The following is a 23,350-nucleotide window of genomic DNA, read 5'->3' on the forward strand; positions in this document are numbered from 1 at the left end:
CATTTAGTTTTCCTATATGTAAAGCAATCCCAATAACAGGTAGATCAATCCTATGTTTTCATTACGCTGGGGTCGGAGATTATGCCACTGCTATGCTGGTGGAACTGCCACATCTAATGTAAGCTAAGCTGGAATAGGAAGAGGACAAACATAAACTGGGGGAGGGAGGTAGACATTCCCCCAGTGCCCCTGGAAACATTTCTGCAATTGTTCTAACTGCACTGGCAAGAAGGTTCAAATGCCACTCACCCACAGAGGCAGCTAACGAATTCACTGCTAGGAGGGACAACCTTCCTACATCACCACCACACAAGATCACATGGCCGCACCCCATTAGCTCTAGTGGCACTGCCAGCAGCAACGCTGCTACAGCTGGTCCCCAAGCATATGGGGGCAGGGGTTTGAAATCCCCTTATGTCAGGGCCGGCCTACCCATGAGGCCTGGTGATGCAACTGCCTCAGGCAGCAAGGTCCACAGGGGCATCAGATCTAAATGTAGATCTTCATTCCTCTCTTGTTGCTGATGTAGATCTTCACTCACCCCTTCTTCCCTAACCAGGGGGTGGTGGTGGTGTGTGGTGGTGAGGACTCCATTTGGTGGTTCACCTCAGGTGCCAAAATGCCTTGAGCTGTGCCTGCCTTATATTGCTCACACAGCCATTGTTTTGGAACACAACGAACAAAGGGAAGGAAGAGCATCCCACATGACATAGGACTCACATCATTCTCTGACCAGGAGCTCTGCAAAGTGTGTGTGTGTGTGTGTGCATGCGCATACACACACACACAGAGAAAGCTTTCCGGGGATAAAGGTTCAAGGCCCACCTAGAAAGGAAAAGATCTTTTTGCTAAAGAAGGTCCCTGAGGCTCACTGAGACTGACAGAGCAGAAGGCAGGGAGACGAACAATAGGTGAAGCCAGAACCAATGACAGGCAGAGCCAATTAATCCTAGTTTTGTCCCCATCCTCCTCCCTGTTGAGTTCTCTAAGGAGAACATCAGGACTAAGGAGGGGGAAGCTGACAAGCAGTGATCCCAGCCCCTGGACTGGTTGTAAGTAAGCAGGCAGAGAGCCAGTGTGGTGTAGTGGTTAAGAGCAGTAGACTCGTAATCTGGTGAACCAGGTTCGCTTCCCCGCTCCTCCACCTGCAGCTGCTGGGTGACCTTGGGCTAGTCACACTTCTCTGAAGTCTCCCAGTCTCACTCACTTTGCAGAGTGTTTGTTGTGGGGGAGGAAGGGAAAGGAGAATGTTAGCCGCTTTGAGACTCCTTCAGGTAGTGATAAAGTGGGATATCAAATCCAAACCCTCCTCCTCCTCCTCCTTCTTCAGGCAGGCTGCTGGGAGCCAGTTCAGGGCAGACTGAAGTTGGTGGGGCAGTGTCCCATCCAGCCTAATGAACTAGCCTCCACCAGTGAAGGCACACTACTTGCCATGACCCTGGGCTCTCTGACTCCCCATCCTCAGGGGAAAAGGCTGTGGATTCAGATGACATATTGGACTGGGAGAAGGATTTGCCCTCAGAGCCAGCCTTGACACCCCTTCTTCTTCAGGAGTCTTAGCTTTTCCTGTGCGTTGTTGGAGGTGGAGCACTTTGGAAAAAATAGCCTTTCTTCTTAATTCCGTCCCCCCTTGGGATTTCAAAAGTGAGGGAGCGGGGACAGAGAGTGTGTATCACACACCCTGTTATCTGAGTCACAGGCTCTCAGTGTGGGCTTTATATAATGGCAATGGTGTCCTGTGAATGATTGGGTGCTGCATTGCACCATATTTTATGCCACAGCTGTCAATGTTTCCCTTTTTTTAAGGGAAATTCCCTTATTCTGAATAGGATTTATGTTTATGCTCTGTCATGTTCCGCCCCCTCCCAATTGAAGTCAGTGGAAGGGAATTTCTTCAGCTCAGTCCAGGGCTGGTATAAAATTGTGTTCTCAACAGGAGTGTGACTGTTGAGTGTACAATTTGCACTCTCCTCCTCATACCACATTCTGTTGTCCACAATTACACCCCATGGGGTTTTCAGTTGTGACATCTGTGTGTCTGCTGGCATAGCTTCTGTCAAACCCTGTGGCCCCCTCAGAGTCAGAACAACCCCCAGATATGCTGGATTGCTTCAAATCATTTTCATTTGTTGGGGGGAGAGAATAATGTGACAGACTGTTCCTTGATACAAATCACTATCTCCAAAGCAAGATATATTAAAAGTTTCCCAGAAACCATAGCACACAATTCTGAGGGAAAGCTAAGGAAAGATGGCTCGGAGTTATTGTCAGATGTTCAGGGAAAACATCAGACAGGTAAAATTAGGCATCACTAGCTCATGCCTTCATACCATTCTAGTAGAAACCTGGCAGCCAAGGTTTACCACACACAGCTACATGTAGCCTAGGAAGATATCCAACAGTCATGTGTTTAAGGAAAACTTTTTTAATGATTAGAAAACATGATAAGCATGACATTTAGACAGGGGGTGGGGGCCTTAGGGTTCGACTCCATCGTTTAAAATGGTAATGTAAAGGTAAAGGGACCCCTGACCATTAGGTCCAGTCGTGACCGACTCTGGGGTTGTGGTGCTCATCTCGCTTTATTGGCCGAGGGAGCCAGCGTACAGCTTCCGGGTCATGTGGCCAGCATGACTAAGCTGCTTCTGGCGAATCAGAGCAGTGCAAGGAAATGCCGTTTACCTTCCCGCTGGAGTGGTACCTATTTATCTACTTGTACTTTGACGTGCTTTCGAACTGCTAGGTTGGCAGGAGCAGGGACCGAGCAACAGGAGCTCACCCCATTGCGGGGATTTGAACCGCCGACCTTCTGATTGGCAAGTCCTAGGCTCTGTGGTTTAACCCACAGCGCAACCCACGCCCCTAGTTTAAAATGGTAGCTATGATTAATAATGAAAGATGAATGATGAAAAAAATGTCCACTATCCTGTTATCTGAGGCCAGCTTAAAATTTCTAAGCAACTTTAAATAACCTATATTTATTTTTGTATTTTTGATGAGTAATGGCCCGTTTCCTGACAGCTGTAGGCCTTAAAATGCAAAACCTGACATTATAGTGATGATTTATTTGTTTTTTGCCAGCAAATAATGGTTCATGATTCAAGTGGGAAGTTTTGCCATTATTAATAGCAATCACTGTTAATAGTATTAATAATAGAAGTATAAGCAGTTATGGAACACATTTCAAATAAAACCACTTCAACTTGAATTTGAAGTTGAGCCAGTGTATGCTGCTGAGCTTGGTATTCTTCAGGATGCACTACCTTCATAAACTACCTTCTAGACCAGTAATTTTAATTGCTTCTTCTGAATGTCCAATTAATTGTTTAGAGGCAATTTCACTCCACCCGGCAGAGCATTCTTAGTATGTGTCACAGGACCGAAGCCAACCAGCAGTCACCTCCACCCCAAATGTTTTTTATCGGTAATATGGGCATGTGGTGAAGTTCTCCATTCACAGAATTGTAAGTGTGCTTGGAGGCAGTGCCCTTTGAAGGAGTCATGCTCCAAAGGAACTCTTACAGAATCACAGTGTGCCATAGCCCCCATTTAAATGCAGAAGCAGTGAACAAACTATAATTAACAGGGTCGTTGCAAAGTGTTTTTGACAATTGATAAAGCCAGCTGATTAAACAGAGCTTCAGTGAGCTCATTTTTTCCAGGTTGTTCAACAGCCTCTGTGCACATCTAATCTTTAGACTTGCTTTACTGCTCTCACCTTGCCACACCCAAAGGTGTGTCTATTTCATTAGCATACTAGAGACCATCAGCTTACTTATGACATCTCATCCCAAGAGTCTGGGTGTCATCATTTGGCATCTTAATGCAGGTGTTGAACAGCAGGGAGTAATCTGAGGACAGGATTATGTTGCAAGGAATGCTATAGACTAGTTTATGGGGAAATGGTCTTTCGGTGGCTATTTGACAGAAGAACTCCATGTTCGGAGACGAGTAAGAAGCAAGCCATTGCCATCATAATTTGGCCTGGGGGCTTCAGAGGCATCTGACAAGCCATTGCTGGAAATAGAATATCCGACGAGGTGACACTTGATCTGACCCAACAAGGCAATTCTTACGTTTTATGGCTTGTTTTTAGACTTGGCCTAAGTTATACTTCCATAAGTTAAAATATGAATCTTTTGCACTCAGAAGCGTACAAGCACATACACTTTGGACTGTGCTGTTCTGTGGATGCTAAAGGCACAGTAATGCAAATTTGTGATCTCTTTTTTACTGGATTTGCAATAGTGCAGGCTGGATGTCGCCAGTATATGAATAGGTACCTTGGGACTGCTCTGGGGATCATAGGTCAAAGTTTAGTGATGTATGTAGTTGTCTCACTAATGGGTCTTATTGATTATTATCCACAGAAACAACAAAGAGCTCTGACTCCTCCCTCTCCCAGCAGATGCTGGCAACCAAGAAAAACTACCTTGGCCTTTGAGCTCTGAACAATTTGTAGGACAGTCAAGCTCTCAGTGTAGATCGACACCAAGACAGCATATAGATTGCTGCAACTGGGTAAGTGGGAAATGATAAATGGGTCTGAGAAATATCTCCATAGCAATGATACCTGGGAGCAAACATGCTAAAACAGAATAAATGTTGGATAAAGTACAGTACTAAAGGGGAGCGAGGTAGAGCCTTGTGGGACTCTACCACACAGTTCAGCCAGCTGAAAACAAGACAGGAACACAATCGCAGAGGCTCTTCGCTCAGCTCTCTCAATGAAACTTTGATGTTACTCACAATGTAAAGTGCTCCTTGCCGAAGCACTCTCCTAAAATGGTTTTGAAATGTCAGTAGCTGTGTCCAAACTTGCAGTTCTAAATTTCAGCAAATGCTTTCAGCAGCTGCTTGCAGGATGAACCCCCTGGTATTCTGCTTCATCTTATTGGTGTGGGCCAGGGGTAAGCAAAGTTTCTCTTGCCTGGGGCAGATCATTTCCACTGAGATCCCTCTGTGGGCCGCATTGTGCGTGCGCATGAGAGTTCACGCCCACAATTTTCGGTGTTTGCGCATGCGCAGATGAAATTTTCTGTGTCTGCGCAGATGCGATTTTCGGCACCGCAGAAGCGAGTCCCCGCACCGCGCTGTGCTTGTTTAGCACAGCCCGTGAGCAGGCAGCTCAGTTCAGGGGTGGCTCGTGGGCCAGTCAAACGACCTCTGCGGGCCACTTCCAGCCCATGGGACTTAGGTTGCTGACCCCTGCCTCAGACAGCAGTTGCTAAATTATCCTCCAGCAAAACAAAATAGTGGCTGGGTATATTTCCACTCCTCTAAACGTGCTGCCTTTAGATATTGAAGTCATATCTACTCACTGCTTTTATATATATATATCTACTCACTGCTTTTATAATTAGGGTGGCTGTGTGTCCTACTTTAGAGGACAGCCTTCCATTTTGAAGGTTTCTTCTGCTTAAGGATTGATTGATTGTTTAAGGATTGATAATAATCAAGTCCTGTTTGAAAATCAGGAACATTAAAAAAAAGCAGGAGCCTTGAAGTGCCCACCAGCTATTAGCAACCCTCCACCGCCAGACTGAGCAAGCACACGACTCATTTGGTGTCTTTTCTATTACGGCGAGCTATATCTTGTATTTCTATTTAAATTGCAGCAGTGGTTTCTAAATTTGCACATATTGTATGCAAATTGGTGTCAACTCACCCTCTCTCTTTTTGGTGATGCAAATTCTCTTTTTTGGCAATGCGTGACTGGCCATTCTGTTTATAACTGGCCAGCCAGATGTATGACTGACACTGTAATGATTAGTTTAACCCATGGAAATCAGCAAGACTCATTGGATCACAGCTAGCCTTCCGAGAGGCATCTCCCACAGCCAAAGATCACTCCATCTGCATTCCTCCCCCCTTTAATGTACCAGCTAGCACTGATCCAGTTCCAGCAAAGCAGCCTTCTGTCTGTACATCACGAGTGACTGGAAGAGGTATGATGTGGGAGGTTGTAGGTTCCTGTTCACCCCTTGCAAAGGAAGATCGCTACCCGTTTCAAAGGAAATTCAGCGATGACTAAATGCAAGGTGTTAAAAAGTCTGGCAAAACTTGTGCTGGGGGGGGGCAGGATGGGTGTTATTACAGGTCAAGACTAATACCAATAGTACTTGGTAAGAATGTCCTTGCTCAAGATATGCTTTAAAGCACATATGCAAACAGCTTAACTGAAACACGGTTTGGCTTTATTAATTTCCAACCCCTCCTCTTTTATGTCTCCTGCTGCTGTTTCCCATTCCTCACAGGGAAATATACCTCTTCTCTTATTTTCCATAGTTGACCGAAGAAGCTGCAGAAGTTGAAGATTTGGCACACGCTTCCTAGATCCCTTTCCAGCTTGTCTAACTGAATTTTCGTATTAACAAGTGCAGTGCCAAGCCTGCGGGCGCTTGCCAAGTTTCAGCCAGACAGGAATATTCACAACAGGGTAATAAACACCTTAATATGAGATTTAAGATGAGAACATAGACAAAGCCCAAATATAATACTGCAAAAATATTTTTGCAGCATAATACTGCATATATATATATATATATATATATATATATATATATATATATATATCAGAAGTGTTGTCAAGCAAGCGAGGAGAAGAAAAGGAAAGGCTTTTACATCGCTCCTGGGCCCACTGTAGGCTAAGGGCCTGCTCAAGTTATGGCCAAGGTGCCAATTTCTCCAACACCCCCCTTAACTTCCAAGCCCATTCGTATGTTTTCTTCTTTTTCTCCCTAGGACAATAGCATTATACTGCAGTTCTGGATTCTGGAGTTGATTAAGCCCAGCCACCTTCCCATCTGAAGAAATGGCACGGTAATCAGGACAGAGGGAAATATGTATATACTGTAAGCAAAGTTACAGACTTTAAAGCTCACAAGGCATGCTGTGCGTGGATAACAAGGAACAGCGGGCAAGTGTAAGCAAACGAAAACCTTTGGCACAGTTACAACCTAAGGGCCGTGTTCACTGCTCCAAGGAGCAAGGCATGATTTCTTCAAAAGTCCACAAGCCACAAAGATTGTCGGCCAGTCAGAAATTTCCTCTGGCGTGTTCTCTTATCAGCCACCTATTCCAGACACATGTTTTTAAAAGATGAAGTGTTATGCTTCTGGTGGTTAGCACTACGACTCAAGAGCTTCTGTAGTAAAGTGTGAAGAGAATGAATGGCAAGCTCAGGTTTTCCTGCTTCAAAACTGTTCTTTTTAAAAACAGAAGCTGGATGACCATCTGTCAGGGATTCTTTCGCTGTGGTGGTTGGGCTGAATGACCCTTTGGGTCCCATCCAACTCTACAATTCTATAATCTCTTTTCAGCCATTGCATCTTCACCTTCAGCCTTCCCATCTACCCTTTGCATCCCATCTACCACACTGTGCAACGTTCTGTGCCTGGGCATCACCATGTCTGCTGCCCTGCGCACACCCAGCCAAGTAAGGCAAACAGCTGATAGTTAATTTTTTATTGACAAAAGCATGCATTTACAGCAAGCTCCTGAGATGCACTGGATACACAAACACACATGCTTCTAGATTCTATGGAGACGGCACTAACTTTTCCAGGTTTGTGCCTGGCAGAGCAGTTGAAGCAACAGTGGGACCAGCCGCCACCCTGCGCTGCACCCTCTGCCTCCAGGCTTATGTACCCTCACCTGGTGTTATGTGCATACACAACCTGAGACATCTCCTGTATGGAAGTTGTCAACTGTGCTTCCCTCTTCAAGTCCTTCCTGGTTCTAGGATGCGGCAGGGCAGGGGATGGCGGGAATTCAACCAATTGACTGAACAACGTCTTCCTCTGCTTCCGACACATTCTGTGCTCCCACGGATGACTACTCAGAACCTTCCCCTCCCCCCTCCCTGACTCCTGCCTTGCAGGTGGCCCCAAACCCCATAAATCACTGGCCCCTTCTCCTGGGTCAGTCTCCAGCCCCTCTGCCTTCGTCACACACTTGCCAGAGGCCCCAAACCTGCTTTGTTTGCAAAGTTTCAGGATCTACCTGGAGCCACCGAAGTTAACTTCATAAACCCATTTTTAATTACAATTTGGGCCCAGTCAGGCCTCGCTATAAATTCAGGAATTAGAGAAAGGTTAGATTCGTCTTATGGGCTGGCTAATTAAGAGTTTCAGCAGCTCTGCTCTCTAAAACATTGATGCTGCCGGGCTCCCAAAGTGGCTCTGGCCTGACAGTGCATATGTCTGACTTAGGCTTAATTGCACCTAATAAGCTCTCCAATAAGATATGTCAGATAACGAGAGTGCCTTGCAGGAGCATTTACATGTCATAAACTGTGACATGGAAGGTGACATTCAGCGTGGTTCTCTTACTGTTCTATGCGCTTGGGCATTTACATTTGAATCCCATCCTTGTTTTAACCCCAAACCTTAATCTAAGCACATGTGGGAACAGTAAAGATACATTCTGTTAGAACTTGGAGAACCCAATTTAGGAGAAAAAAGCTGCTCTTGTGATTGAGTGGCAGGGAACCTCTGGCCTGGGAAGGACTGTCATTTCTCATTAAGCCTACCCACCTGTTGTGATCATCTTCAGAGGCCTCCTGTGTGTCCTAACCTCCCCTAGAAACAGCCTTAGTTGGGATCAGGGAGAAGGTCTCTCCATGGCTTCTGCCTGGGCTTTGGATCTTCCTTCCAACAAAAGCCTGTCATACCTCCAGTTGCCTTTGAAATTTGTCTAGGATAATAGTGTGTCTTCTGAGGTCCTTTCCTCACGACCAGAGGGGTTTGTGTGGCTTTTTTCCCCTTTCTTCTTTTTTTTACAGTACACAATCCATGCACCCAGGACTCCAGCCAGCCACCCTGGCTCTCAGCCAAGGTCCAACAAACTCTCAGAGCCAGTGTGGTGTAGTGGTTAAGAGCGGTAGAATCGTAATCTGGGGAACCGGGTTCGCGTCTCCGCTCCTCCACATGCAGCTGCTGGGTGACCTTGGGCCAGTCACACTTCTTTGAACTCTCTCAGTCCCACTCACATCACAGAGTGTTTGTTGTGGGGGAGGAAGGGAAAGGAGAATGTTAGCCGCTTTGAGACTCCTTCGGGTAGTGATAAAGTGGGATATCAAATCCAAACTCCTCCTCCTCTTCTTCTTCTTCTTCTTCTTCTTCTTCTTCTTCTTCTTCTCAGGTCATCACTGTTTTCAATTGGTTTGTGCTTTTCAGTCAGGTTTTGATACAGCACTAGGTGTATTGTGCAAAGGCTGCAGTGCACTTCCCCTGGCTGTGTTGGAAAGCAGCTGGGATGGACGAAAGCTTCCATTCATAGGATGCTAATAGACAGCAGATTTCCAGTTGATCTTCTGAATGAAAACTCTTCCCTTTCGCTATTGGCTGCTTCCACTTCATTCAAGCAGACTGCATGGATGCATGTGCAGTTTACAGGTGTTTCCATTTACAAATCCAAAAAAGTAATGAAGAAGAATGGGGTTGTATCGCTGCCTTGTTTCTCCTCTGAAGGCCCAGAAGGGAAGGTGCCGTCCGCGCTCAGGCACAGTGCTGAGCCTTAATTGCTAATAGCAATTCTGCCTAATTAGATAATTAGATTAACTACCCAATTAGCGGAGATTGTTGTTAGACAAAAGCAGGTGGTGGCTCGAAGGTGATGGGAAAGATGCTACTTCTCTGTTTTAACGCACTTGAAGTCCCAGGTCCTTCTGTAACTTTTCACTTATGTCCTCTTCCTCGAGGGTTCTTTTGTTATATACTCCAGGCAAAGAACTCCCACCTCAGAGTGGTCTCTCCACTCACCTCTTGCCATCAGAGTACTACTGACTTCCTCAACTTGGTCTTCATCACTCCTCTCCAGCATGGCCTCTCTGTATCTTACCGGTTCTTCATAGAATCATAGAGTTGTAGAGCTAGAAGGGATCCCAAAGGTCATCAACTCCAACTCCCTGCTTGATTTATATAAAGCTTTTGACACTGGTTGTTGTTGTTTTTTTAAATGAGCAAGTTAGTTTATTATTTTAGATAATGTGTTCCTTTTTAATTGTGGATACCCAAAAGTGCCCTAAGTGTGCAAAAGGTATAAAAAACCAAGGGAGTGCAACAAGGCTAGCTTATGCAGAGTACACAGAGCAAGAAAGGAGAACATGCTCCAGTTAGGTTGGAGGGGGCCCATACCATCTTGTGAGTCCCCCCTGAATGTCTGCAGGATGGAGTGGGGACAGCAATCTTCCTAATATTCACAATGGCAGAGAATGGCACCATGCTGTGATTTGTAGCTGGTGGTTACAAGCCACCCAGCGTTTTATATTTCCCACAATGCCTCAGTGTAATGCAGTGTTGAGGAACCACCAGCCTGCAGGCCTAATTTAGGACTGTCCTAATTTGGCCAATGTGGCAGTTTTCCTTAAGCCACACCCACCTGCAGGTGAAGACACAGCTACATGCCAGAAGTTTGTAGGCCAGTCAAGGGTCCTTAAAAAACCCTTGTGCCTTTGCCTATGTAGTTTGAATGCAAACCACCCTGGCAAAGGGAGTGGGATTTGCAGGCACCACCAGTCAGTGGCTGCAAACCCTTGTTCCTGTGATGGTGTGGTTTGAAGAGCAGCTTTATGGGGTGGGACTTGGAGTCAAGAGAAAGCATTAAGCCCTTCTTCCATAGCCCTGATCCAGAGGTGCATGTATGTGGAGGGCCAGCTTATGAGAGTTTTCAAGGGGGGAAAGGAGACATGTCAAGAGAGCCAATGATGGCTAGCCTAGTTTGGCCCTTGTAGCATAGGGGGAGCACAAGGGTGGTTGCCCCAGGCACAAATTTGTGAGGAGCGCAAAATTTCAACACCAGGTTCTGTCTCAATACAGATGCGCACTTCCGTCTCTGGGCTCTGTTGAAAACGGCTTCTCCATGCAAACCATGAAGTGACCTCTCCAGACAATGGGACGACTCTTCTTTTCTTATCTCTGCAGCTGCTATCTCCTGCGTGATGTTAGGCAGTTCAATGCGCATGCGTACTCTCTTTGCCTCCTTCCCACCCAACCCTTCCGCGTGGCTCTGGGTGCTGGCAACCCACGCTACACCACTGATTATGGGACGCAGAAAGGCGAGCGTCCTTAGCTTGCATTCAGGTTCCGGGTCCGGTCCCCAGCACCCTTCATTTCAAAAGCCTGAGAAAGGCTCCTGTGTGAGACCATGAACAGCCTCTGCTGGGCTGGATGAAACCATGTGTCTGCTCATCTGCCTGTGTGTAATTTCAGTTTGGACGCAAGTGCCACTCTGTTAAGATTACCACCGGCAACCCACCAAGTGCTAATGCCGCGCAGCCCTCCTTCATTTAAATAGGTCTTGTATGAGAAACTCTGCCCCCTTGGGGGGAAAACCATCACGGAGGCTTTCTGCGTCAGCAGTAGAGTGTCTGGTGCTTTGCACCCGAAGCCACACTACAAGGCAATGAGCTGCGCAATATTCTCCCCACAGCCCACGCTCTTTATTCCTGTAAAAATAAATGCTAAGGAAGTCTGCTCAATCTGCAGGGATGAAATTTATTGCCCTTAAACAGGCAGGCATGTCCAAATCAATCTTTCCTGAGCTCTTGTGAGAGCACTATTGAAATGAAAATGATAAAAAGCTATTTCCTTAAAGATTCTCTAAAAACGAACTATGAATAATGATCCATGTGACAAATTCATCGGTCATGTGTCCCCCCACCAAGCCCTTTCTTGTGAGGAAGTGCGTCGTGGTCGTCTCTTCCCAAACCATGAAAATTCTTTATGTTCGTTCTCAGGGCTAGAAGAGTCAGACAGGCTGTCTCCTAAGCACCCCACCCTCTCCCAAATGGGTGCAATGTGTTCTCAGATCTGCTTTACAGACACTTTTTTCCCTCCTCCCAGCTGGAGCACATTCACAACTACATTAGGAGAAGGCAAGGATGTAGCTGGAGCCTCTGGGCTGAGGAAAGGCACCCTCTGAATGTAGCTACATGGTCCCTGCCAGCTAGAAAATATCTCTCTCTCTCCCACAAACACACCTACCTTTTAAACTTCTGCATTTTGCAGAAATTGTCAGCAATTGCCCTTTACTGACATGCAGAATAGCAGCCTAGTGTTTGTATCATTGTTCTGCAGATACTAGCTACAACCCCATACAGGGGGCAGTAGGGTTAAGTCCACAAATCAGTGCCATTTCAGCTGAACTGTTGAGTTGCTGTGGCCAAGAACGTTTGTTCGATTTGGGGTCAGTGTGTGCCTTTGCGTTCAAGGACTCACTTTCAGAAGTGCCCGGTTGCCCGAGACCTTTTGAAAACCAGTAGAATCCTATGTATGGGTTGCACCAAAGTGATCAGTACTTAATTTGTGCTTTTAAATGGCTTAAGTTGCCCTTCTTCTCATTTCTTGCCTTCTCACCTGTATTCTATGCCCCTCGCTCTTTCTTTTTGTCTTTGTCTTTTCCTGTTCGTCACAAACTAGCAATGGCTGGTTCCCTTTTACTAAAAGTGCTCTCAGCAAAGCTTCTGGTTCCTTTTGCCAAGACTCCTACTTTTATTCTCATTGTCCATATTGCGTCTGCCGCCTGAGATGCTGCCACTGTCAACAATCTCTCTCTCTCTCTCTCTCTCTCTCTCTCTCTCTCTCTCTCTCTCTCTCCTTCTGGGACTCTTTGTTCTTTCCCCTTATCTAACTCCTTTCTCCCTTCTGCATACTGAGCTCAATCCTTGTGCCAGCTCCTGGACCCCTTACTCCATCTGCTCCTGTTCCAAACTTTTACTGCCTATCAAAAAAGGATGGTGATTTTATCCCTCTTTGAGTCGAAATGTGAAGAAGGCAGCTAAGCACCTCAAATCAGGTCAGGACTCTCACAACGTCTTGGGTTTTTCATGCCATGTCTTCATTTCTGTCCACTGGAGCCCTATGTTTTTCCGCCTGTATCTGGGTTCATGTGTTTATTAAAAAAACAAAAAATCAAAAACAAGAAGTGAGGCTTTTTAAATGATGACTGAGGAACACACAAGAGTTAGGGTGGTTTTGTTCTTCTTAAAGGAGAACAGTGCAGGATTCCACACACACACACACACACACACTCCAAAAAAAGCTTCCTTTGATTTTTGATTTTTTTAAAGTATCTACACCTGAGCTGTTCAGCACTCTGCAGGCAACATCCAGGACAGGAATGCCTTGCAATGCCTGTTGAAGGACACGCCCTCCCAACACAAACAAGTGCTGAGAAGCTAAACTGGCTGGTGTATTAAAAAAAACAAAACAAGAAAGAATACACACTAGTTGGCCACCTCTAAATTGTTTTAAGGTAAGAAAGAGACATATTCCCACTCTCTTCTCCTTCTTGAAATATGATACAAATATGGACTTTTTGGAGTTTTAGTTGGCCTAATAAAGGTATTGGCCTAATATGGATTAGGGATGAGAGTGAATCCTTCTTACTTTCCCCATAAGAGCCTCTGGACCTATTTGTCTCCAATCTGGCAGGCTTAACCCACTCTGCAGGGGGCCCAGTGCCTGCAAATTCCACCCATTTTTGCCAGAAGCCTTGCTGCGAGTTGGGAAGGGGGAGATTCAGCAAAGGCAACACCCTTGCAAGGGGCAGCATGGAACTGGAAGTGTCACTCCACTCTGCCGCACTGCCTCTGCTGCAAGATCTAGGCGGAAATCGGCGCTGATTCCAGCACTGCTTCCGTGAGCAAGCGGGGCACCCGTAGAAGCACTGTACTTTCTAGGAAGTTCTCCAGAACGGTATGTGATAGCCTTCCCGCTCATTGACTTGCAAAGTTCGTATTCTCACCTCTGTAATATCTGTAAGGAACTTTCACAGAATTGCTAACGGGTGCTGGGGTTTTTAATCAGCATTTTGAAATCAGTGAAAAACACATTGTTACAGTCAGCCTTTCTGTATTCTTATGTTTCCACTGTATGGAATAAAAAGAATTGTTTTGGAACATGCAGGTCTGTGGACTATTAATAAACCTGAACGGACCTGAAAATAAAGACACATAAACCTAGATAAAAACAGCAAAATGAAGTATGAGGTAGCCAGATCATTTTCGCTTCTACTGGAATAGCCTCCATTTGCATACGGAATGCTATTAAAACAGAGCAAATCGAAGTAAGTCACTGGAACGCTACATGTGGGTAAGGGGGGGGGGAATTGTGAAGCAGGTTACTCTGAAATTACCACAGGAATACATTCAGTAGCAGTTGTGTTCATTTATTTCCATTTTCCAAAGGTTGTATTAATAACACAATCATATTTTAATGGGCCAGATCCATCCTACTGTGTGTGGTGTTTTTTCTTTCTTTCTGAGCAAGAGCTCCTGAAATTATTTTGACCCCTCGGGTGGCATATACAAATCCTGTTCACCGCAGACGCCTGCCACAACTTCCAAAGGTACACGTAGAGAATTTCTCTAGTTCCCTGCTGGCCTTGAAACCTAATTTCTAGCACGCCGGAGTTTTTTATTTTATTTTTATCCCCCTTCATTAATCATATTTGCTTAATAACCTTGTTGCATTTCAGCAGAGCAGGAAACTGACAGGGTCGCGTGAGGTAATTGTGAGGTGGCTCAGCTGGGGAGGAGAAGCGGTGGATGTGCTGTCACTCTCAGCCGCCGCATATGGAACAGATCCTTACTGATTTGCTTTCCCGAGCTCGCCCAAGAAGCTATATAGCAGGTGCCTGTTTCTAGCAGTGCCTCACTCTGCGCCCCGCATAATAGAGTTGGCAACAGTAATAGGGGGTGGGGGGTTGATTGACAATTGGGGCTGAGCTGCGGTGTCTCACCAGGGATAATCAGGGTTGACACAGTAAGAAAAGATTACACATAAGATCCCATCTATTCATTAGTTCATTGGAGGAGGAGGAGCTGCTCATTAAATGAAATCACAGCTGCTATCTGTAAACTATTTTCCCCAATATATCCCTGCAGGACGAATCCTGTCACCTCTGCTCTCTACGGGAGTCTCGTGAGCACGCACAGGTTATTCCAGATCCCTGGGTTTACACAGACGAGGATGGATTCCGCATTCCTTTTGTTCCCCCCAATTTCGTGCTGTTTCTTTGTTCAAATGGCACCCTCCTTTCACTGTTCCATCTCCCTGGCTTCCTAGATTATCATTATTGCAGCACAGGCAGCATTATGCTTATAAATCTTTTTTAATTCATCTTGTTGCAGCATGATGCTCTGCGAATAAGGGCTGTAAAGTACTCTGCACAGTAAAAGTGTCACAGAAATAGCTGATAAATAATGCCACCTTGCGTGTTCTTTTCATTAACAGAAAGGGAATAATTAAGTGCAGCCACCTATGCGAATGCAATAAATAAGTAAAATTGCTGCCTTGTTGTATCGCTAAAGGCAAACCCGCACATAGATTCTGAGAAGGTTCAGCAATGCTGTTGATGTACTTCTAAACTTTTCTGCACAATTGTGTGGAAATGCTGGTTCTTCACATATATCCCCAGAAATCTACACTACAGTGCATATATAGACTGTGTGGTCTGCATGGCCAACTTGCAAATTTAATTTCACTTACTTATTGGATTTATATCCTCCCTCTCCTCCAAGGAGCCAAACCACCAAAGGTCTCTCCATCTGTTCTGCTGAAAGACCAGCAACCTTTGACTTATCCTCTTCTTGAAATCTTTCCATGCAGGCTGGTTATAACAATAACTCTGGAAATGAGAAATAGTTTGCCCTGCCCTCGCTCCCTCCCTTTTCCTTTTGTGTCATGACTTTTAAACTGAAGGCCTGAGGGCTGGGCCTGTCTTTCCGTGACATTTGTGCACCACTTAGGCTGAAGAGCACGGTAAGCATGCTTCAGATAGATAAATAAAACAACAGAAAGGGAAAGAAGCATAAGGCCACCAAGGCCAGAACTCTGCTGCAAAGCAGGTTAATCTGTCCGGCCAGCCACCTCCTGCAGACCAATCCATACAACAGGTACACAAAGAGCTGCCTCATGCCAGATCACAACAGTGGTCCATTTACTTCAAAATTGCCTACCCACGGACAGGCAGGACCTCTCTAGGGCTTCAGACAGGAGTCTTTCCCAGGCATTGAACCTGGAACCTTCTGCATGCAAACTGCGTCCTCTGCCGCTAAACTAAAGCCACAATCACAGAGCAGGGAATGAGCACACCAAGGAATGAGCTCCAAGGAGACTCTGGCAAGCGCACCAAACAGTAGGCTGCAGGAAAGTGGAGGAAGCAGGCTGGGGGTGTAGCATAAAGGCTAAGGGGTTGAAGGCAATGTGCATTCAGCATGCACATTTACTAAAATGCAAGTAGCAGCTGCTGGAGGGTGCTGATAATTGCACCGCAGCCAACGAGGAAGAGTTTAACCTTTTCCTCCCCACCTGTGGTCCAGATGAAAATCTTTCTTTCAAAGTGGCTATTTGCAGTGGGAGGGGGGTGGGAATCTCACTGGTGTCCATGGGGATTTCTTCCCAGGGCCAAACCCAAGAATGGGATGTAACTACAAGCCTGCTCACTCATCTGCGCTTGCTGTTTCCCCAACTCCATAAAATTAAACCGGATGTGAACTGGTTTGCATTTCACATTTTCCTGCTTAAAGGTAAAGGGTAAAGGGACCCCTGACCATTAGGTCCAATTGTGGCCAACTCTGGGGTTGCGGTGCTCATCTCGCTTTACTGGCCAAGGGAGCCAGCGTACAGCTTCTGGGTCATGTGGCCAGCATGACTAAGCCACTTCTGGCGAACCAGAGCAGCACACGGAAATGCAGTTTACCTTCCCACCGGAGCGGTACCTATTTATCTACTTGCACTTTGATGTGCTTTCGAACTGCTAGGTTGGCAGGAGCAGGGACCGAGCAACGGGAGCTCACCCCGTCACGGGGAATCGAACCACCAACATTCCGATCGGCAAGCCCTAGACTCTGTGGTTTAACACACAGCACCACCCGCGTCCCATTTTCCTGCTTAGGTACTTCGAAATAGGGTTTTCTGAAAAGTATCTGAAGCAAAGCATCCTCAGCACCCTTGGAAACAACAGCAGCAACAATTCCAGGGTTCTGTGGAGGTAGCTAGGTCAGAGAAACTAGATTTGGGACCAGTTTTGTTTGTTTGTTTGTTTAGCAACCTTTATACGCCGTTTAATTGTAATAACACCTCAAAGTGGTTTACTAGATAGATAGATGATAGATAGATAGATAGATAGATAGATAGATAGATAGATAGATAGATAGATAGATAGATAGACAGACAGATATATCTCCATTTTTTAAAAAAAACCCAGTTAAAAACAATTCAGGTTATTTAAAACATTCAAAAATAATTAAAATCAGCAATAAGCTAAAAACCAGATTAAAACACACTGGAGTCGTTTTACTCATCTGTATCATAAATGTGACCTCAAGTACTATTTTGTACTTGTCCTACATAATAATTTTTTTTAAAACCCCAGCTCAGTAGCAAGAAATTGTGCCAGGCCTCTCAAAGGGGGATAAGTCATTCATCCGTTTCTCTGAAACAGCATATTATGATGGATGCAACTGCCAGGTTACAGCTAATGGATAATGTGATATAAAACATAATTACTTGAGTGTAACAAATTCTTCTAAAAAGCCTTGTGTCCATAGAAACCTTACCAAAGCCAGTGGATTTATTGCAAACATTCAGAGAGAGTGGGAAAGAAGCAGCACTGCTGTATCTTGTCGAAGAGCAAAATAGTAAAGATATGTGCAGAGTATGTTATATGAAAAATAAATTAATATCTGTTCTGTTTCTCCTGGCAGGATGCAGAATCACAACAATTAAACCCAAATGGCTATGGGAATCTTAGAGCGCCAGGCCAATGACCTCAGGGCTAACCAACACATTGCTTGCCAACGGATATGACTGTAGCCCAGACTGTAGCCTATTGAAGAAGAGTAGAACATAAGGGTATGATAAGAAAAGCCCTGCAGGATGAGGCCAAAGGCCCATCTAGTTCAGCATCCTGCTCTCAGCCTGGCCAACCCTAGATGCTCATGGGAAGCCCGTAAAAAGGACCTGAGCACAACAGCACACTTGCACTTGTGATTCCCACCAGCTAGAATTCAGAGGCATGCTGCCTCGACCGTGGGAGTCTTGCAATACACAGGTCTGCTATCACTAAACAACTGGCCCTTGTGGGGCAGAACATGCCAAAAGGTTGTGTGAGTCAGCCATTGGTTATGTTAGGCATGTTTTTATGCTCTTCAGGGATCTAAAGGTCACACTCAGCCATTTTTAGTTGGCAAGATCCAGGTTGAGTGAGTGCCATTTGGGTCCCCTGCCTCCTGTACTGACCTCCTCTAGATACCAGCAAGCCTGGGTCCTGCAGGTTGTTGTGGTTGTTGTTGTTGTTGCCACACATCTGACTGGATTGCCCAAGCCACTCTGTGTAGCTTCCAGCAAAATATAAAAACACACACCAAAACATCAAACATTAAAAACTTCCTGATACAGGGCTTGGCTTTAAATGTCTTCTAAAAGTTACCGTATTTTTCGCCCTATAAGACGCACTTTTTCCCCTCCAAAAATGAAGGGGAAATGTGGGTGCATCCTATGGGGCGAATGCAGACTTTCGCTGAAGCCTGGAGAGCGAGAGCGGTAGGTGCGCACCGACCCCTCTCGCTCTCCAGGCTTCGCGGATCTCTCCCCAAGCAGCGGGAACGTTCCCGCTGCTTGGGGAGAGTTGCCAGCATCCGGAAGCCTGCGCGCGCTGATCTCAGCGCGTCCAGGCTTTGCGGATCTCTCCCCAAGCAGCGGGAACGTTCCCGCTGCTTGGGGAGAGTTGCCGGCATCCCGAAGCCTGTGCGCGCTCATCTCAGCACATCCAGGCTTCGCGGATCTCTCCCCAAGCAGCGGGAACGTTCCCGCTGCTTGGGGAGAGTTGCCGGCACCCCGAAGCCTGCGCACGCTGATCTCAGCGCGTCCAGGCTTCGCGGATCTCTCCCCAAGCAGCGGGAACGTTCCCGCTGCCTGGGGAGAGTTGCCGGCATCCCGAAGCCTGCGCACGCTGATCTCAGCGTGTCCAGGCTTCGCGGATCTCTCCCCAAGCAGTGGGAATGTTCCCGCTGCCTGGGGAGAGTTGCCGGCATCCGGAAGCCTGCGCGCGCTGATCTCAGCGCGTCCAGGCTTCGCGGATCTCTCCCCAAGCAGCGGGAACGTTCCCGCTGCTTGGGGAGAGTTGCCGGCATCCCTAAGCCTGCGCGCGCTGATCTCAGTGCGTCCAGGCTTCGTGGATCTCTCCCCAAGCAGCGGGAACGTTCCTGCTGCTTGGGGAGAGTTGCCGGCATCCCGAAGCCTGCGCGCGCTGATCTCAGCGCGTCCAGGCTTCGCGGATCTCTCCTCAAGCAGCGGGAGCCACCGCTGGGCTCCCACGGCTTGCAGAGAGCTGCCTGTTTGGGGGCTGGGGTCGGGGGAAGCTCGGGCTGCCCCAGCCCCGCGCCTGGGGGGTAAATAATTTTTTTCCCTTTATTTCCCCCCCAAAAAACTAGGTGCGTCTTATGGGACGGTGCGTCCTATAGGGCGAAAAATACGGTATATGGTTGTTTATCTCCTTGACATTTGATGGGAGGGCGTTCCACAGGGCAGGCGTGACTACTGAGAAGGCCTTCTGCCTAGTTCCCTGTAACCTAACTTCTCGCAGTGAGGGAACTACCAGAAGGCCCTCGGCGCTGGACCTCGGCGCTGAATGATGGGGGTGGAGACACTCCTTCAGGTATACTGGGTCGAGGCCATTTAGGGCTTTAAAGGTCAGCACCAACACTTTGAATTGTGCTCGGAAACATACTGGGAGCCAATGTAGGTCTTTCAGGACTAGTGTTATATGGTCCCAGTGGCTACAGTTCTCTGCAAAACAGACATGCTGCAAATGCAAACCACTTTCATACACCATGCACACAAACATAGCATTTAATGCACATTCAACGTATGTATTTTACATGCTTCTCACCTGCTTAGGGAGCCTGGGTAGGGAACATTCAGTCTAGCCTATTTGCTTGTGTCCAGAAGGCTTTAAGCCCTCATGCCTAGTGTGGTGATTTTAGATGAGGGCACTGTCAGAGCACAAACTGATGCCCCTGCAGGCCGCAATTCTAAACACACTTCCCAGGGACTAAGCCTCACATAGAACTTCGTTCTCAGTAGACAAAGTGATCCACAGCTTGTTGTGAACTGCTCTTGTGAACAGCTGGTGTTAATGGTGCAATTGTCAGTCGGTGACTATGCATAGTGAAATATACTCGGAGTCGAGTGTGGATTTCATGCTTTTTATTCAGCTCATAGTAGTGAGGAATGGAAGTTCCCCTGAAATATCTGCTTTATATACATTATTTACACAATGGGCCCCACGTGATTGGCTAATTCTGGGATTCTCCTGTAGGCCAATCAGGTTGCGGATTCACTTCCACCTGGAGTTGGATTGGGTGGCTCCTGCAGACCAATCAGACTGCTGCATTCTGAATCCTATTGTTCTAGGACCAATTAGACTGTTGCATTCTGAATCCTATTGTTCTAGGACCAATCAGACTGCTGCACTCTGAATCCTGTTGTTCTAGGACCAATCAGACAGCTGTACTCTGAATCCTATTGTTCTAGGACCAATCAGTCTACTGCATTTTGGATCCTATTCAACTCAGTACATAACACATAGTCACTAGCTTAGATGGCTTAAAAGATGGGGTTGGATAAATTCATGGAGGAAAGATCTATCACTGCCCCGTTTGTGAACTTCCCAAAGGGGTCTCATGACTGGATCCTAAACTAGGTAGACCTTTGCTCTGATCTAGCACGGTACTTCTTTGTATCTGGTTTTCACTGGAGTGTAATATAGGTGCTTTTCTTGCCTATGGTCAAATCTTTCAAAATGTTTTAGATGCAGTTAAATTTTAAATGTTTTTCCCGGTATTTACTGAATGTTTTTAATTGTATAGTTCTGCTGCTCTGGGCCCGGTCCTTTGGGTAGAAGGGCTGGATAAAAATTTAAGAAATGAACGAACCGGCTACATTGAATTGCCACATGTGTATGATGAGAGGTCCATACAGAGAAAGCCTCTTATCAAGCTGTTTGGCAAATGGTTCTCTGCCAAATTCTTGGGCATCACTCTCCTCCCCCGGCCCCCAGTTTGGTTGCTTCCTGGGCTGCAAGTAGAGCAAAGCCTCTTAATAAACAGTCTCAAGAACATAGCAAGGCACTTCTTATGTCCTTGTGATTGTTCGCAGATGCCACAGATATGTTAGGAGCACTCTTTTTTAACAGTTTGAGCACACCACAATTAGCTCTCCAAACACCCAGAATGGCAGAACAGAGCGCTTCCATTCAATGCCAATTCTCACATTACAAAATTTCCCAGTACAGCAGTTCGTTCAAGTGTAACGAAATAAGCACATGTCATTTCTTTCCGAAAACAAACTAAAACCATTCTTCTATGATCCATTTCTAGGATGTGCCTACCTTGCACACATTTAATAAAACCCATCCCCTCCCTTTCAAAACGGGGTGTATCTCGAATTAAAGGCATACTGCCGTTTGGTTACTGCACTGTAAACTCCAATGTACATTGCAAATGGTATTTTAATTTTAACGAGGCACGTGTTTTAATGAGGCAAATACTTCATGTAGAACCAAGGGGCTTAATTGAAGACTTTGAGGGAGCTGGAATGTAATTGCTCTTAATGGCTCATCACCAGCTACCTGTTGTAAGCTGTTCCCTTTGCTAGTGGCACATTTGGATTCCTTTAGATTTTGCAGGGAAAGAGAACCATGAAGAAAAAGCTTTCGTAGACTTACCCTACTCTGCAGTTTCTTCCAGGGGAGCTGAATTGGGCCCCTGGTTATGGGTGCCCAGTGAGCATGATCTCATGCACGCCATCAGACCTCGGCACCTGACTTCCAGTGGCACTCAGGAACTCAGGTTCCGAGAACTTGTGAGACCTCAAAAAGCATCTCCGAGGTCTCACGAGGTCTCAGACATGACTTCCAGTTCTTCACAAGGCACCAGAAGTTGCATCGGGGCCTTGCAGTGTGGGTGCTGAGCACCCACAACAAAGTGTTTTCTGGGTGCTTGGGCACCCAGAGTCCCCTGTAGTTGGCGTCCCTGGTTTCTTCAGTATGCTTAGCAATGTATAGAATATCAAAGTGGCATGTTCCCTTTCTGCTGTAATAGTCAACATATGGACAGTAGCTCACTCTGCAGTTTTCATAGGGGTGCTCTCCCAAATTTCTCTGCACAGCACCATAATATCTAGAGGTTTTCAACATGTGGGACACCATGTTCATGGCACAAGTGTCCATGCAGCTGCCAAACAGTCCTCATTCAACACCAGCATTCAACATTTGACAATATTTGCTTTTTGATGTCAATACTTGGTATTTGATATTTGTCAGCACTGGACAGCTGATATTTATTTCACAATTGACATGTGACAGTATTCATTGTTTGATCGTTAATAAGCGATAGTATTTATTGTGTGGCAAAATGCTTTTGTTTTCAATGAAAACAATAAGAACAGCCTAATAAAACAGTAAAAGTCACACCCTAGGAACACAATTCTTTTGAACTTAAGGAATTCTAAATCCCATTGCATTCAAAAGGAGAAAGATAAGCACCAGTTTCACTCTCCTGAAGAAAGCAGTGGGGCTGAGATGTTCCTAAAATGGTTTGATCGTGCCCCAGTGTTTTAAAGATCAAGAATTCAAAACTCATATTATGAACTCCACTGTGCTTATGTTCTTTTTGATAGGGTATGACAATCAAAAGGCAAACAAGAGCAAATGAGCAATATGGCGAAAAGAACAATAGGAAAGCTAACACTAGAACAACAATACCAGGATATGCCTGTTGCCTAAGAGTGGGCTGAGCATAATGGTCAGCCAAATGTCATGTGATCTCTGTCTCCAAGCAAGTAGAGATTGGGGAGGAATCTCTTAGGTTCTCATTTTAATGCACTTCAGTCAAATCTGTGCCTCTCCTTCTAATAAACTAGCCTTCACTGACCTGGCATCCTTTAGTGCTTTGGGCTCCAGCTTTCTTCGGCCCCAGCCAGCTGATGGAAGTCGTAGTCCAACACATCTGGAGGGCACCAGGGTTGGTAAAAGATGCCATAAGCAAAGCAGACCGTGGCCATCTTTCAGAATTTGTCCGTATCTGGATTTTGTGGTGCAGTTCTCAATCCAAAACACACACTACAATAGAAATATTAGTGAAAGTAACATACCACAAACTACATTAAATTTGAGGAAATGGCTTGCAAAAATGTGCACGTTAGGCAAAATTGTGTTAGAAAATTCATACAGTAGGAGAAATCCCCCCCCCAATGTATACAAATTTTAATGCAGACTTTTTAAAGGGAAACATTGTGTAAAAATGTTTAGGGGTACTCTCATTTCCCTACTCATATTGAAA

The 23,350-nt window shown here is 46.0% G+C and overlaps 1 long non-coding RNA gene across 1 annotated transcript; it reads left to right on the forward strand.

Annotated features, from left to right (window-relative positions):
• Positions 1–263: 263 nt before the first annotated feature.
• LOC308581757 lies at positions 264–8,842 on the forward strand. The gene is made up of 3 exons (XR_014005255.1): positions 264–495; positions 4,371–4,521; positions 6,745–8,842. It is a non-coding gene; the product is annotated as an uncharacterized lncRNA (long non-coding RNA).
• The last annotated feature ends 14,508 nt before the right edge of the window (positions 8,843–23,350 follow it).

The sequence above is a fragment of the Podarcis bocagei genome (genome assembly GCF_964188305.1).
Source record: "Podarcis bocagei genome assembly, chromosome: 2".
Classification (NCBI taxonomy): domain Eukaryota; kingdom Metazoa; phylum Chordata; class Lepidosauria; order Squamata; family Lacertidae; genus Podarcis; species Podarcis bocagei.